Genomic DNA, 17,993 nt, shown 5'->3' with positions numbered 1-17,993 from the left:
TCGTTCTGTCTCTGTCTCAACTAGTCAGCTTTGCCACTGTTAGGCAAAAGTAACCGTAGACAAGATATAAATGAATGGGTGTGACTGTGTTCCAATAAATCTTTGTTTATTAAAAACAAGTACACCTGTGCTCAATGATGTACCAGAATTGACCCAAAAAGCCACAGTCCTTCCCAATTAGGAGCTTCCAGTTGAGCATGAAGATAAGACAAATATTAGCAATTATAAATGATGTTTTTATTTAAACTCAACATTGAAGGATCAAAATGCTGGCACATTTTATCTGCTTTACTTTCCATAGGCCCCTGATGTAGCTGGTATCTCTCTGGGGGATGAGCAAAGTGGGGTGAAGGAGGGAGTCAAGGTTAAGAACAGTTAGGGGTCAGAATGCCACCTTGTTTCTTTTTACGCTTCCTGGCTCTGGAAGTGGCAATAACAAGGTGAGCTCCTGTTTAAACTCTCCTCTAGGGTGAAGACTCAACAGCGAGCTCCTAAGAATAGAGGTTCGTGATCACCAAGGAAGTAGGTGGTTCTATTTTGTAATCTTTTAATTATTTTTAAAAGATCACTGAGATGCCCAGGTCTGTGAACTTTGGAAAACTAAAATAAACCAAAGGAGTTTTAGGAAACCCATCAAAAGACAATTGCCTGTACATCTTAAAAGGGAAGTTAATCATGAACCATAAATAAAGTTGCTATAAGCATTCGCATACAAGTTTTTGTGAGAACGTAAGTTTTCACTTCTTTTGGGTAAATACCGAGGAGTGAGATTGCTGGGTTGCATGGCAGTGGCATACTGAATTTTATAAGGAACTGCCAAACTGCATTTTGAAGTAACTGTACCACTTTGTATCCCCACCAGCAGTGTCAGGGAGTTCTAGTTGCTCAGCATCCCCACCAGCGCTTGGTATTGCCAAGTTTTTGTTTGCTTGTGGGCTTTTGTTATTTTAGCATTCTAAAATGTGTGAAGTGGTAACTCATAGTTTTAATCTGCATTTTTCTAACAAATAATTATATGGATTATCTTTTTGTGCTTATGAAAACCTTCTGGTTTTCTCTGGTTTTGTCTTCTCTGATGAAGTGTATGTCTAAATTTTTTGCCCATTTAAAAAAATTGGGTTGTTTGTTTTCTTATTATCAGTCTTATTCATAATTGCCCCAAACTGGAAACAACACAAATACCCATCAACTGGTAGACCAATAAACAAACAATGGTATATCCATACATGAAATTCTCAGCAATGAAAAGGAATGAACCACTGATACACTCAACAATTATGCTAAGTACAGCCTCACCCTAATATCAAAATCAAACAAAGATATCACAAAAGAAGAAAATGCAGGCCAACATCACTGATAAACATAGATGCAAAATCTTCAACAAATTATTAGCAAACCAAATTCAACAATACATTAAAAGGATCATACACCATGATCAAGTGGGATTTGTCCAAGGGATGCAAGGATGGTTCAGTATCTGCAAATCAATCAATGTGATATACCACATTAACAAACTGAGGAATAAAAATCATATGATCATCTCAATAGATACAGAAAAAGCTTTTGACAAAATTCAACATCAGTTTATGATAAAAACTCTGCATAAAGTGGGCATAGAGGGAACATACCTCAACATAACAAAGGCTATAGATGGCAAGCCTACAGCTAACATCATATTCAACAGTGAAAAGCTGAAAGCATGTCCTCTAAGGTCAGGAACAAGAGGAGGATGCTCACTCCATGCCACTTTTATTCAACATAGTATTGGAAGTCCTAGCTGTAGCAATTGGACAAGAAAAAGAAATAAAAGGAATCCAAATTAGAAAGGAAGAAGTAAAACTCACTGTTTGCAGATGACATGATACTATACATAGAAAATCCTAAAGATGCCACCAGATACCTGCTAGAGCTTATCAATGAATTCAGTAAAGTTGCAGGATACAAAATTAATATACAGAAATCTGTTGCATTTCTATACACTAACAACAAACTATCAGAAAGAGGAATAAAGAAAACAACCCCTCTTACAGTTGCATCAAAAAATATAAAATATCTAGGAGTAAATCTGACTAAGGAGGAAGAAGACCTGTATTTGGAAAACTGTAAGACACTGATGAAAGAAATTGAAGACAACACAAACAAATGGAAAGGTATACTGTGTTCATGGATTGGAAGACTTAATACTGTTAAAATGACTATTCTACCCAAGGCAAATACAGATTCAGTGCAATACCTATGAAAATACCAATGGCATTTTTCACAGAACTAGAACAAATAATTCTAAAATTTATATGGAAACACAAGAGGCGCTTAATAGCCAAAACAATCTTGAGAAAGAAGAACAAAGCTGGACATATCATGCTCCCTAGTTTCAAACTATACTACAAAGCTACAGTAATCAAAACAGTACTGGCACAAAAAACAGAAACATAGATCAATGGAACAGCATAGAGTGCCCAGAAATGAACCCATACTTATATGGGCAGTTAATCAATGACAAAGGAGGCAAGAATATACAGTGGGGCAAAGACAGCCTCTTCAATAAATGGTGTTGGGAAAACTGGACAGCTACATGCAAAAAAATCAAAATAGACTACTCTCTCACACCATGTACAAAAATAAATTCAAACTATATTAAAGCTTAAATGTAAGACATGAAACCATAAAACTTCTAGAAGAAAACATAGGCAGTAAGCTCACTGACATTGGTCTTAGTCATTTTTTTTTTGGATATGTCTCCTCAGGCCAGGAGAACAAAGGCAAAAATAAACAAGTGGGACTAAATCAAACTAAAAAGTTTTTGCGCAGTAAAGGAAACTGTCAACAAAATAAAGGCCACCTACAGAATGGGAATATTTGCAAACAATATATCTGATAACAGGTTAATATCCAAAATATACAAATAATTTCTATAACTCAATAGCAAAAAAACAGTCCAATTTAAAAATGGGCAGAGGACTTAAATAGACTTTTCTCCAAAGAAGACATACAAATGCTCAACAAGTGCATGGAAAGGTGCTCAACATCACTAATCATCAGGGAAATGCAAATCAAAACTGCAGTGAGATATCACCTCATAGCCGTCAGAATGGCTATTATCAAAAAGACAACAAATAACAAGTGTTGGCAAGGATTTCGAGAAAAGGGAACCATTGTGTACTGTTGGTGGGAATGTAAATTGATGCAGCAGCTATGGAAAACAGTATGGAAATTCCTAAAGAAATTAAAAATAGAACTAACCTATGATCTAGCAGTTCCACTCCTGGGTATTTATCTGAAGAAAACAAAAACACTAATCAGAAAAGATATATGCACTCCTGTGTTTGTTGCAGCATTATTTACAATAGTCAAGATATGAAAGCAACCTACGTGTCTATCAGTTGATGAATGGATTAAGAAGATATGGTGTGGACTTCCCTGGTGGTGCAGTGGTTAAGAATCCGCCTGCCAATGCAGGGGTCACGGGTTTGAGCCCCGGTCCAGGAAGATCCCACATGCCGCTGAGCAACTAAGCCCGTGAGCCACAACTACTGAAGCCCGCGCACCTAGAGCCCATGCTCCACAACAAGAGAAGCCACCGCAATGAGAAGCCCGTGCACCGCAACAAAGAGTAGCCCCCGCTCGCCACAACTAGAGAAAGCCCTCATGCAGCAATGAAGACCCAACGCAGCCAAAAATAAATAAATAAATTTGAAAAGAAGATATGGTGCATACATATGCATACAAAGAAGTATGAGTCATGAAAAAGAATGAAATCTTGCCATTTGTGACAACATGGATGTACCTAGAGGGTATTATGCTAAACGAAATAAGTAGACAGAGACAAATACCAAATGATTTTATTTATATGTGGAATCTAAAAAACAAAACAAATGAACAAACATAACCAAACAGAAACAGAGTTATAGATACAGAGAACAAACAGGTGGTTGCCTCAGGGGAGAGGAGTGTGGAGGGTGGGGAAGAAGTAGGTGTGGGAGATTAAGAGGTACAAACTTCCAGTTGCAAAATAAATGAGTCGGGGGTATGAAATGTACAGTGTGGGGAGTATAGTCAATAACTATGTAATATCTTTGTGTGGTGACATATTGTACCTAGACTTATCCTGGTGAACATTTTGAAATATATAGAAATATCTAATCACTATGTTGTATAACAGGAACTAACATAGTGTGGTAGGTCAATTATACTTCAAAAACCAACGAACAAACTCATAGGAAAAAAGAGATCAGAGGTGGAGGAGTAGGGAGGGGGGAATTGGATGAAGGCAGTCAAAACATACAAACTTCCAGTTATAAGATAAATAATTAAGTGCTAGGGGTGTAATGTACAACATGATAAATAAAATTAACACTGCTCTATGTCATATATGAAAGCTATTAAGAGAGTAGATCCTGAGAGTTCTCATCACAGGAAAAATTTTTTTCTCTCTCTTTAATTTTGTATCTGTATGAGGCTTGCTGTGGTACTCATTTCATGATGTATATAAGTCAAATCATTATGCTATACACCTTAAACTTACACAGTGCTGTATGTCAGCTATATCTCAATAAAACTGGAAGTTAAAAAAAGAAAGTTAGAAAAAAGACGTTGGGCCTTATAATAAAATTTATCCTTTCCTGCCCCAAAATTATGCTAAGTGATAAAAGCAAGATTCAGAAGCTCTATATGATATGATTCCATGTATGTGATATTTAGGAAAAGACAAAACTATAGGGACATAAACCAGAGCAGTGGTGGGCTCGAGATGAAGGAAAACATAATTTATTTCAAGAACTTCTCTTGACTTCACTCTACCAGCTCCTACCCTGTTACCCCTGCCCCACCTTCCCGGCCATGGATTTAGTATCAATTTAAGGTAGAGTTTCTAATGCAAAACACAAACATGATTTTTCTCTCATTTTAATCATGGAAATTGCCGGCGAACATGCATTTCCCTTGGTCCTCCAGTGTCCCTGCTGAGTGAGCATGAAGACAGTCTGGAGGTGTCTTCATCCTCCTGCTTTCATTGCCCCTGCGCCACCTTGCAGTTCTGTGTCCCAGAGAGAGCAGGCCCTGGGGCTGAGAAGGAAGATGGTTGAGCAGACGCGTTTTAAGAATTGAGTGTTGTGTCGGTTCTGTTAGGATCCTGACTCCTCGAGGGTAACGGTTTATGCTCGCTGCCCACCATGGAGCAGTTGGCAACGTGAGAACTGTCAGGCGGGGAGGGGGGCCCGGGGGTGGGGGAGGAGGGATAAGTCAAGTATCTTTAAAGTACACTGAGTGCCGGGGAGTTGCCCACTGTCTTTGGTCTAGTAGGAGGTTCCGTCTGCTGAATATTGCATAAAGAAAATGGGCTAGGGCTTCCCTGGTGGCGCAGTGGTTGAGAGTCCGCCTGCCGATGCAGGGGACGCGGGTTCGTGCCCCGGTCCGGGAAGATCCCGCATGCCGCGGAGCGGCTGGGCCCGTGAGCCATGGCCGCTGAGCCTGCGCGTCCGGAGCCTGTGCTCCGCAACGGGAGAGGCCACAACAGTGAGAGGCCTGCGTACCGCAAAAAAAAAAAAATTTTCTCTAGAGCTGAGTTAAGAGAGATACTGTAGTAAAACCTGGAGGTCTTTTAGAATAGAGGTCACACCCTTGTGTGAGTGCAAGCAAGTCTTCTGCTGCATCTGATGTTTTGTGGGGCAGTGGGGCTTTTCCTTTACAAATGCACGTTATGGATTCTTCCAGGAGCAACCATCGAGTACACAGTCCTTTAAAATAAGTTGGGAACTATTACTCTTGGTCCACCACTCCTTGGCTTTCATTGCCAGGTTCATGGTAGATCTGAGGGTTGCATTCTTTTTTGCTGTTTCTTTGTCATGGTGGCCATGTTTGGCTAAGTTACCTCTGGATTCTCGCCTCTGAAAGTGGAGTCTTTGGACTAGAGCATTGGCATCACCTGGGAGCTTTTTAGAAATGCAGGCCCCGCCCCAAACCTACTGAATTGGAATTGGCATTCTAACAAGTCCTCAGAGGATGCATTTGCACGTTGACGTTTGAAAGGCGCTGATCTAGGCCCTGCCCAGACACCCACCTGCTCTGTCGATAACCTTGTTAGGATTATGTATGACCCTCAGAAATGCACCCTGGTTAATTCACTTGATGTTCCTGTAGGTGAGAGCATGGGTGCATGCCACTTTGCTACAAATGAACTTAATTTAGTCAGTGCTTGGTGCTGACCTGGGCCCAAAGACACAAAACCAAAAAAGGTATGGTTGAGCTCCCAGGAGCTCAGAGTCCAGTGGGGGACACAGAAAGTGCTACAGCATCGCATTGTCCATTGTCTTTATCTGTGTCATTTGACTTCCTTCACCCACACAGAATTCCTGTCCCCTTCTCTGGAAACAGTTTCTCAGTGTACAGTTCACAGGCCACCTGCCTCCCAGTCCTCTGGGTGCTTTTGTGACAAGAGCAAGGGGTCACGCCAGCCAGACCTTCTGGATCACTGTCTTGGAGTGAGCCCGGGCATCTTCATTTTAACAATTATTATGCACATTATAATTTAAGAACCACCAATGTGGGTGCTGCTTTGATATCCTCTGTGATTCTGCATTGTGATACAAAGGAATGTTTATAAAAAAACCCCAAAAACTCAAACGTTCAAGGAGTCGTTTGGAGCTTTCCTTATCCTAAATTCAGGGGGAGTTTCAAGTGGCCTCCAAGTTCAAAGCTGCTTTTGTCTTTGGGTGAGGCAATGTAAGGATCTTTGTGTATGGGATTTAAGGATTGTTCAAATCCATATTTGCATATTTTCTAGCAGCACATTTTTCTAGGAGCAAATTAAAATGCTTTGCCTATAATGAGTTAACAGCGTGAACATTGTTATGACAATCCTATTGGTTTCTTATTTAATGTTTATACTCACCTAATCAAATAAATTGAAATTGGATTATGGCTGTCGCACATCATAGCATTATTATCCAGTTTAAATACAGGTCTGAAGGAAATAAAATTGATGTTTCTGTGCGACTTGCGGACACCATAGGTTATTGGTGTGCTGTTTGAATTTTCAGTTAGGTTTGTACAGAGGAGAATAAGATTAGGGCTTGGATTTTTTTTTCTTAATGTATTATGTAAATAAACTAATATTTCCTTCTAATTAGGGAGTCAGATGCTTAAAAGTTTGGTGATCTGCTTTCATATTTTTATTTAAAGCATGTCAGGTTTTTAATGTGGTCAATAATTTTGAGGAACATTTTTATTTTTGGAAAGAATAAAAGGAAATAATAGAGTAGAGCACCATTATAATAGTTACTACAGTAGCAGCTACCTTATTTTTCAGGGAATGAGCTGTAATATGTACCAGGATTTCACAGATAACTGAACCTATCTTTCAATAAACCAAATCCTTTTTTTAAAAATTGCCTTTATTCTGCAAACACCTTTTGTATACCTGCTCTGTGTAAGCACCATGCCCAGTGCTAGGGACTCAGAGTTGATCTAACATAGCTCTTTCTCAAGAAGAGACATTTCAATACACTGACTGCTCTGAAAGCAGAGCAATGGGCCAGAAAACACAGGCAAGGATGGCAAGCCCTAGGGAGTGGGGAAAGGCTTCAGGGAAAAGATGACGTTTGATCTGGACCTTGACTCAGAAGTAGGAGTTGGCAAGATGGACATCTATTCCTTAAATTGTTAAGGCATTACATGTTGATTATGTGCTCATTTCAAAAGTACCCATAAAAAATTGTGATTTATTAAATTTGATTATTAAATGTATTAAGCACTTACTGTGTGTCAGGAAATGTGCTCACTGCTGAAAATATGAGAAACAGCCCACAAAACCACTCTTAGATTCGATAATCTGCTAGAAGGACTCACAGAACTCACTCACAGCTAAAGGGTACGGATTAAACTCAGCCAAGAGGAGAGGTACGTAGGGCAAGACCAGGAGAGAGCCACATAAGGAACTTCCGTTGTCCTCTCCCCGTGGGCTCATGGACAGCATAGCCTTCCCAGCACTGATGTGTGACAGTGTGCACAGAGTATTTGCCAACAAGGGAAGTTCATCTGAGCCTTGGTGTCCAGACTTCTTATGGGGGGCTCCATCACGTGGACATAGTTGACCATCCATGTGGCTGAGCTACGTCTCTATCCCCACAAGAGGTGGAACTAAGGCCGAATGACCCAAAGCCCCTACCCTAAATCACATTGTTAGACTATCTGGCGTGACCCGAGACCCCCAGGTAAACAAAAACACTCATATGAGGTATGACATTCCATGTCTTCAAGATTACCTCCCAGAAGCCGATGGCAAGAGCCAGACCTCTTTTTGGATTCTTTACTATTCAGGAACAAAACCAAACCCCACTATAAGTTTATAAAACTCACCAGAAAATGAAGAAGACGGGGACTGTGCAGGAAGAGTCCGGATGCTTGGGGTTGTGGGATGGGTGGTACTGTTAGGAAGATTTTTCGCAAGGAGGTAAGTAAACTAAGATCTGAAGGATGAGACGGATTAGCCAGGTGAGTAGTGCAGTGAAGAGCATCTCAGGGGTAGGGGACAGTTGGTGCAAAGGCTCTGGGGTGGGAAGCAGCTGGGCGTGTTCCAGAAACTGGAAGGAGAGGAGGCGGAGCAGACAGAAAGAGGAGGGAATGTGGTTGCAGCAATGACTAGAGTGAAAATAGGGACCAGGTCCCAGGAGGCCTCAGAGACCCCGAAAATGATGATGGACTTTATTTCCAACTAACAGGAAGCCATTGTAGAGTTTGCAAGCAGGAGCGTCGATGCTCGGATGTGTGGTTTCTTTCTCTAAAGGGTCATGTGTGTGGCTGCAGTGAGGATAGCCGGTCAGGGACAAGAGTGAAAACGGAGACTCCGAGAAGACTATTACGACCATCCCGATGGGAGGAGACGGGGGCTTGGCACTAGGTGGTGACACTGGAGTCGGAGAGAGGGGGTGAGTTTGAGACAGCAGGAGGAGGTAGAGTTGGCAGGTCTTGTCATCCCTGCCAGCAGACCCTTGGCTGTCATACTGTGCTGTCACCAGTGGGCACCTGGCAGCCCCATCTGATTTGTGGCTTCCCCTTGGCTGTAGGCAGAGAAGCAGATAACCAAACTGACTAGAATTATGTGTAAGGAAGGAAAGGTGCCCTCTGACAAGGTGACAGGTGCAGTCCGGTGAAGTCAGTTCATGTCTCCAGACTAGGTGACACCTGTTGAACCCCTGCTGAACCCCAAGACTCAAGCCCACCCCCATGCCCACTTCTAGTATTGGCTGTGTTCCAAACAGCTGCGGTTGCCAGAGCAGTTCATTGTAAACAGTGCTTCTAAATCACTCAGGTATTACTGGTCATATATTCAATACACCGTGAATTAAATCATACCCCCCTTGAAAAACAGTCGCTAACCAGAAAAGCCTAATACAAAATTGTCAGCACAGAACCTGGCACTTAGGAAGAGCTTAATAAATGTTGAATGAGTGAGATGCTTAATCCTCTTTTAAAACAGAAACATTAAAAAAGAGCTTCCAGTATATCTGTGGTATGTTTTACTAAACCCAGACAAGGCCTTTTAGTTACAGACTCCCTTGATTTTCCATGTATACTTTGTATTTTCTGTTCCTTTCCTTATAAAAGGAGAGATAGAACTTTGAATTTGGCAGAAAACATGGCTGATATTCCCTGCCTGTTTCATTTTGTAATCGCTCAAATAACTTATTCTTGCCCAGAAATAATTAGGAAAAGGAAGTACTTTCATTACCCAAAAAATATGGTCAGTAAGAGACCTTGGGTTTTCCTTTCAGAACTGTTTTGGCCAGTGGCTGGCCAGCACTCTTACTTAAATGCTGTTGTTTAGCCAAGGGGACACTTTTCTGCTTCCAAGTATGTGCGGGAGGGAGGAAGCTCCCAGCTAGATGACAGTGTTGGGAAAGGTGCCTTACGAGAGGCCGGGAGGGGGAAGGTGTGGAGGGGTGAACCACTGTTATGGGCTTCGTGTAAATTGTCAAGGAATCTGTAAAAACTGCTTTCAGCTCAGTTCAAAACTTGCTGCCTGATTGATTAAACTACAGTTTGCTTCTGCTTAGTTGTAATATTGCAGAGGCTTTCTGGCTATGGGTTGCAGGACAGCCCGTCTCCCTGGCATCAATCAGGCAGGTTGTAAGAGAAACCGGAAACCCAGGCCCGGCATGTCAGCTTTTTAAAGAGGTGGGATTAGGATGAAGTTTCAAAGTCCTGGGAGTCCCAAAAGGGAAACATTCGGCACAGTATGGGGGTACTCCGCCCCTCTCTTTTGCACGCCTTGTCCCTGGCCCCAGCGGCTGAGAGCACCTGGCCGGGGGCACCTGGCAGGGGAGTGAGCGGTGGGCGGGGACGGGCGGGGAGCGGGGGCGGACCACGTGCCTCTCCAGCAGCCAATGGGCTGCGGCGGCGGGCGGGCCGCGCGTGGGGAGGCGCGGATTGCACTTGCTTCAACTTGAGACGGAAGGAACGCACAGCAGCTGGTGTGAGCGACCGCTCCGGGGTGGCTGATACCCGCAACCTGGTCTCGTCCCCGGCACGGGGGCGGCATCCTCGCCCAGCCCCGGGGCCGCCCGGGAGGCCAGGGTGAGGGGCGTGGGGAGGGAGCGGCACGCCTTTGTCTGCAGGTGAGCGCAGAGGTAACTGGCGGGGTGGGCGCCCGAGCTTGCGCCCGGGAGACCCGACCCGCGGGACAAAGGCTGCATCCTCCCTTCCCCGGAGTCAGTGCTTTGCGAGGTTCGGGGCGGCCGGGAGGGCTGAGGAGGGGTCTTTCTGCCTTGCTGGAGGGAAGGATGAGTATTGTATGAAATGGAGGGAAGGTGGAGGAGTCTTTTGATGCAATTTACCGGGGTGGCAGGAAGCTGTTCAGGGGTGGGCTGTTCAGATGGTCCACCCTGGGCATTTCTGTTGTGTCCAGTGTTATGATTGAGCAAATGAGTGCATTCATGTCACATGCCCTCTTATGAATCCACGTTTATGTCCTCTTGTCTACATTAGGAGTGAAAAATATTGCAGGATCTTGGTAATCCGATTTTTGAATTAAAAGCAATATCCTTTGGTGTAGAAAGACTGTGCGGTTTCAAATAATTTTAGTTGGATGACTTACAGTATTGGTGGACTTCCACGCAAATGTCTCAAATTCCCAAAAGGTAGAAAAGCTGCCAACTTATCACGTGCTTGTTCTTGTCACTGAAAAAAAAAAAGTAGATTTTTGGTTTGGGTTTTTTTGTTTTGTTTTTTTAAGAAAAACGTGATCTAAATATTGAACACAACACTTGATTGGATTCTCGGGGAATCTGTGTATTATCTGTTTCCCTGTACCAGTATTGTATCCAGGCATGTCTATCGATTCCCCAGTTAATGTGTTAGCTGTGACTCTTCATTACTGCCTTGGGTGGGAAGAGACGGGGGAGGAGCAATCTCATTAGTCTTTTCTTTCTCTTTATAACTGCAGCTGCAGCCTAGCTTTGACTAGTATCGTGAATGGTGGATTCCGCCTGCTTTCCTCGTGTTGTTCTCTTTCTGGTTTCCTTAGACCGTGGAGCAGTCAGTTTCTCCTCCAGCCTTACTCTGACACGAAAGCAGTTTTTAAGCTTTCTCCCCAAAGTTCAGATCTTTGCCACTGCCCTTGAGTTGTTATTTGCTTTGTGAAGTCTTTCAGAACAGAGGTGTCCTGAGGTCTTTCCCAAGAAGTTAGATACGTAATGTTTTGTGAGGAGAACAGCCCTAAATCTGTATTTGTAAATTTTGTAATTTTATAAGTTACCAGCGGTTTTGTTGTCCAAAGTGAGATGTGTAGAACAAGCTTAGTAGGGGAAAGACTTTCTACAAGGCATCAGCCACTGTCGTTGTAGAAAGTGCTATCGGACTTGACTCAGACTGAAGGCATGGGCTGCGTGTGCCGGTTTGGTCAGGAGCCCCACCTTCCTGACCGCTGCTAGTTCGTTTATGAGTTTTTCTGTCGTTCTAACAAGTCCTGGCTTTTGAGCAATGGGGATAATTTATTTAACAAGCGTTTATTGAACACTTGCTCTGTGCTTGGCATTGGCACTAATGATCAAATAGTAAATGCAACAAGTACCTTCTTGCTTTCTTGGCGCTCACACTGTTCTAGCACAGGATCCATTTTGGGTCCTCTGAACTGGAGCATCCCTGGGGAGCAGTGTGGATGACCCCGAGGTGAGCCAGGAGGATGCTGCTGCCAGCTGCTGCCCGGGAGGTCAGCTGAGCCCAGGCTGTAGGTACAAACAGATGGGGCCAAAGTCACCTCTGCGCCAAGGATGGAGGTATTGATCAGACCAGTGGGTCGTTGTGCGCTGGACTCTGTCTTGAACATGCTTGCCTTGATGGTGGATACCTCTCGGAGGAGCCTGGGACTGCAAGAAGGGCCAGGAGAAGCTGAGTTCTCAAAGAGTTTGAACAGTGGCATTGTTTTTTCAGATGTGGTAATTCCGGTCTGTTTCAAAAACTATCCTTCATGCAGTCTCCTAGTCTCACCTCGGTAGCTTTCATCTTGAACAGCCCCTCAGGGAAATGAACTTCATTCTGGACCACTGACTGAGCTAAGCTTTATATCTGTCCCCAGTTTCCCAGGGGTTGAGGTGACTCCTAGGTTTAGAGACCTGGAACGTGGTTGGGAAACCCCTCTCATGCACTCTCTACTTTTCATGGATTTGGGGGAGTGTACTGATGGTACTTAATTTCTTACTCATCTGGGCTTTCAGACTTTTCCACAGATCCCTAGGGTCATGTGAAAACATACTAAATAGTAGTGTAACTTGTCCTTTTCAACTGCCTGTTTTAAATAAAGACTATGACATTTTTGAGAAGGTCTTAGCTCTTTGAATTCCTTTGTTCTTAACATAGTACCTAGCATAGGACGCTCTCCATAAATAATTGAATTGTTGAATGAATGTAGGTGAAATATTTCATTTTCTGCTTTTAGGGTTTAACTATGGTTATCACACGTACTTGATATTTATAATCTGTAGATTAATTTGCCCTTCAGCAGATGTGGAACATCCGTGTGTCAGGCATCTCGTGAGGTACATGAGGAAGTGGGAGAGATAGGGTTCAAAGAGGCGGGAGATAAGCTGGAAAAACAATTCAGGAAGCAAGATGATACGGATTATGATGGGTGCTGTGAGGTCAACAGCACAGTGCAACAGAGAGAGAATACCTCGGTGGGGAAAGGGGCCACCAAGGGGCAGCCCATCCTAGGAGGTGGCATTTGAGCTGACCTTGAAAGCTGGGAAGAAGCCGGGTGTGTGACGGGAGCAGGAGGAAGGAGGACGGACGAGGAGTGCTCAGCATGTTCAGGGATGTGAGAGAAGGCCAGGGTGGCTGGAGCCCGGAGCGGGAAGTCCAGTGATACGTGCTGCGGTGGAAGAGGTGCTTGGGGCCTGGGGGACAAGATCATACAGGGCTTTTTGGTTACGGTTGAAGGTTTGAATTTTCTTTTTAATGCCATGAGAAACCTCTGAAAGGTGGTAACCAGGGGAGTGCCATGATCTAATTTGTTTCATGAAGAAAGATCTCAGTGAATGCTATTAAGGGGTATGGATGTTGGCAGCTGAGCTGGAAGCTGAGGGTTCAGTTATTGAGTCCTGGTCCGGGAAAGATCAAAGTGGTGGCAGAGGGGATGAAGAGAAGCGGGTTGTGAAGGTTGAACTGGCAGGGTTGACTATGGAAGATGCAGGACAAGGAGTCACCTAGGACCGTACCTGGATTTTTAGATTCATTGTTTATTTCTGTTGGATATATGTATTAATAGAAATAATGACTGTATAAAGACAATTAAGCAATGAGCGACTCACTTTCAATTTATATTATACCAAGACCTTGACTTAATTCTGTCTTATTCTCCAGTGCAGATGAGCGGCCCTACCCAGTGGAGTGCCGTGCATTTGGCCAACGTTTCTAGGACATGTTCACCCTTCAGTGCCCTGACTATCCTTCTCAACTGGTTATCAGACCTTTGAGCATTTTCTCTGTTCTGTCATAAAAATGAAGGATCAAAGTAAGAAAGAAGACAGGTTTAAGCTTTAATCCATACGGAATTACTCTACCTTTCCTTCCAGATTTATAAGATACCATTGATAATTGCATCTGAAGTTGTTTCTTTCATATACAGTATCCTCCATTGTTCCAACAACAGATATTCTGTTGTAAATAAGACTTGTTCTATATCTATTTAAAATCAGAAAGAGTAATATTCCTTAGTAACTTTGCGGGAAATTCACTGTGCATTTTGCGAGCTAGAAAAGCCATTTCCTTGTATCTAAAAACTAGAGAAATGAAATACTTCGTCTCTGATGGGATTTTTTTGGGGGGGCCCCTCCTTCTAGCTTCCGATTTGTGAACATGAAAGCTTACAATGTCTTTGTCAGTTAACTTTGGTTTTGAAACCATCTTTAGTTTGGGTTTTCAGAAAAATATTGATGCAGAAAATATTTCTTCCACAGTCAGAATTTTAGGCAGATGAGAAGGGGCAGAAGTGACTTGGGCTGCCATCCCTTCTGATCTGGAAGCCTGGACTTGTTACCCTAGAACATGTGAGTCTGTGGATGAATAAATTATGACAGCTGAAATGATTATGATAGAGGAAAAGCAGCTGCAGAGAACACAGTTGACAATCGGGGCTGATTTGACCTGATTCTGTCATGTCAAAGCATGCATCTGTTTGCCAGGTTACAGGAAAATGCTGTTTTCAAGGAGTCCAGTGTGTTTTGTTCTTTATCCAGCCCCCCGCACCCCCCCAAAAAGAAAAAAGAAAAACATTCTAAGAAGAGTCATAGCCTGCTAGTGACTCTTCCAAAATCACATGGCTGGAGCAGAGACCCATATTGATTCTGGTTCTCATTTCGGGCACCCATGTAGCATTTTAGTTGAGCAAAAGATATTTTGATTCTAAAACTGCAAACTGGAAGAGTTCTTACTCTTGCTTCTGGGTGGAATAGTTTCCAGCTGGCCCTGGAGTTTGTCACCTGTGAGAAGGATTATTCCACCATCTCAGCCAGTCGCAACGGGTTTAATACACGCTTGGTTCACTGCTCTGCTGTTACCATCTTGAAATTCGTAATAATTTTTTCACGCAGGGCCTTGCGTTTTCATTTTGCACTGGGCTCCGCAAGTCATTGAGCTGGTCCTAGTCTCGCTGTCGGTCCATGTTGTGTGTTGCACCTCTGAATCAGGCCGACATCTAGAGCAGGGCTCCACACTTGTTCTGTGAAAGTCCAGATATTAAATCTTTGGGGCTCTGTGGTCTCTGTTGCAGCTCCTCAGCGCTGTCACGCTGGCACAGAAGCAGCCTTAGGCAGTAGGAGATGAAGGAGTACGGCTGTGTTCAGTGACACTCTGTTTATAAAAGCAGACAGGGGGTGGTTGGACTGTGGTCCTGGGGCCGTCGTTTGCGACCCCTGATGTAAAGGAGGACCTGAGTGGAAACCACAGTGACAACTGAAATAGAGATCTTGTCCTTTGGAAGCAAGGAGGCTCGGTCACCTTTGGGCAGCTTTGTGGTGCTCTGAAAACCAGTCTCCAGAGAGCACTCCTGAAGAAGGTCAGGCTGGTGGGGGTACTTCTGCGACAGACCGTCATTTGAACGTCCCTGAACCCACGCTTGAGCTTCTTCGAGATGGCATGTTAATTCTGTTTGTCAAGTGTGAAGACATATGGACAATAAAAGGAAGGTGAACTCGGACAGTAAAACCAGGATGCTTAACGTGATGGGATTGTGGTTTTATTTTTTTAAAGATTTATTATATTTGAGGGAAAAGAAAAAAGATTCTGGAGTAAGGAGGCTAACTGTGTATAAGAAGTAACCTCATTCAACAGGAACGGTGTGTCTTCTTTCAAACTGTATCCAGAAGTTAACCCCTGCTCAGACAGTGTCGCACCTCCCGGCTGGGGATGCGGGGGGCGTTGGGGGAATGCTCTGTGCGGCCTTATATATAGTCCAGCTCTCCATACTTCCTCTGCCTCCGCATGTATGGAAATGTGTTGTCTGGGGTCTTTTCTCTAAATGTTAAACAAAAGTTTATTTCTCTTAGAGTACAAAGATAAAGAAGAGTATCTGGGAAGTCAGTAACTCTTGATAGAAATCAATGTACAAGGGAAATTTGTATATTGATTTCTTTAGGAGCAGAGGAACCGTTTTTCATTTAGACAAATGTTCTAAAGAAGGAACCTAGTTAGGGGCTCTGGAAACGTTTCTGCTGGAGATGATCAGAGTATAGATTTGCTTTGCTTTCAAATTGAGTCACAAGAGATTAATAATCTTCTAAGAACTCGCTTCCTGCCCATTCAGATAAAATATATGTTTTATTAACATTCTTTCTCATTGACATGAGAACGGAATGTGAACTAAAGCCATTATTAAAGTGCTGGCTGTAATAAACGATAGCAGTAGAAAAAGAAATCCAGCCAAGTCCCTATTATTCACGGCATTATTCTCTTACCAACATGATCAGGAATAAGGGAGGAAGACCTTTGTTTATGCTACTTAGTTATTTAGTAAAAAATATTTATTGATGACCTATTATGTGCCAGGCAGTGAGGAGTGAACACTTCCCCATGGTGGTGAGTGAACAAGGCAGAAACGTTGCTGTTCGCGCGAATTTTACTTTTTTGTCGGGCAGAAGGAAGGACAGACAGTAAACAAATAAGCAGGGTAGTTTTAGAAGCCTTGAGAGTTGGTGGTGACTGGGTGGTCCGGAGGGGTCTTCTGGAGGTAATGATGACAAGGAGTCCTTCATGGGAGATCTGGGGGACTCAGTGTCCAGGCAGCAGAACAGTGAGCACGTAGGCTCCAAGGCAGAAGCGGTGGGCGTGTTTGTGAACACAGTATGGCTGGAGCCCAGCAAGTGTGGGTGAGGCAGGAAGTGAGGTCAGAAAGATAGATGGGGAGTGTGGGGTTGGGTGGGGGAAGAGTCATAAGCAGGGGAGCAACAGGGTAAGTGTCTGCTGTGTAAAGAATGAAGTCCTCAGCCTTTGCCCTGCAAAGTTATTTAGACCAAACACAGCACTTATGTTTTTTTAAACAATTTCTTAATACCAGGAGATCTTCCTTCCTCCCTCCCTCCCTCCCTTCTTGCATTGGGTCTTCGTTGCTGCGCGCGGGCTTTCTCTAGTTGCGGCGAGCGGGGGCTACTCTTCATTGCGGTGCGCGGGCTTCTCACTGCGGTGGCTGCTCTTGTTGCAGAGCACGGGCTGTAGGCACGCAGGCTCAGTAGTCGTGGCTCGCGGACTCTAGAGCGCAGGCTCAGTAGTTGTGGCGCCCAGGCTTAGTTGCTCCGCAGCATGTGGGATCTTCCCGGACCAGGGCTCGAACCCGTGTCCCCTGTATTGGCAGGTGGATTCTTAACCACTGCTCCAGCAGGGAAGTCCCACAACACAATTTTTTGTCACCAGGTCCAGCTGTGGCGCAACCAAAAATCCAGTAGGGATGGAGACAGGAGCAGAGAGCTGAGGCCACCTTTCTTCATCAAGGGGTGAGGTCCTGAGGAGAGCCCGTTCATTGGGAAGGAGGCAGGCTCAGGTGCCCCCAAAACACAGAGCAAAGGCGAGACCAGCCAGGCCAACCCGTCTCCCATTTGTGGATCCACCACTTTCTAGCTTGGGGGTTTTGAACCTTAGATTCTCTCATAAAATGAGAGTCGCGAGGCTCCCCTTCAAGGGTATCGTGTGGCTTGGCGTTAATGTGCACCCAGAACAGAGCCTGGCTGGCTGGGTGGCAGATGGAATAAAATGGGAACCGCCAGTGTTACTTTGTTTTTAGCAATCAGTCATTCTAGTGTTGATGTCTATTTTTGTGTAGGTATTACTGAGTCTACAGAGTATTAGGGATACTTGTATCTACATGTAAGTTTCCATAATGTTAAGTGGAGACCAAATGTCTTTTGGCCTTTTGTGTTATCTGTACTCGTATTCCTTCTGTCTGCACAAAGGAATGGGGATTGGCTATATAGGTATAGCCCTAAAGCCTCTTGAAAATTCAGAAACAGATTTAA

At 43.9% G+C, this 17,993-nt stretch overlaps 1 protein-coding gene across 19 annotated transcripts in view; it reads left to right on the top strand.

The window, feature by feature from the left end:
- Positions 1–17,993, top strand: part of APBB2 (amyloid beta precursor protein binding family B member 2) — a 375,842-nt gene that overhangs the window by 330,840 nt on the left and 27,009 nt on the right. Inside the window, exon 1 of one of the 19 annotated variants that reach the window (XM_060299271.2) lies at positions 10,462–10,610. The exons of the other annotated variants lie outside the window; for them this stretch is intronic. The gene's annotated coding sequence lies outside the window, so the exon portion shown is untranslated. Of the gene's footprint in view, positions 1–10,461; positions 10,611–17,993 lie in introns of those variants that run through there. 19 annotated transcript variants of the gene reach the window in all.

This window comes from Globicephala melas, chromosome 5 (genome assembly GCF_963455315.2).
Source record: "Globicephala melas chromosome 5, mGloMel1.2, whole genome shotgun sequence".
NCBI lineage: Eukaryota > Metazoa > Chordata > Mammalia > Artiodactyla > Delphinidae > Globicephala > Globicephala melas.
Note: the sequence above shows the minus strand (reverse complement) of the source record. Positions and strands in the feature narration are given on the sequence as shown.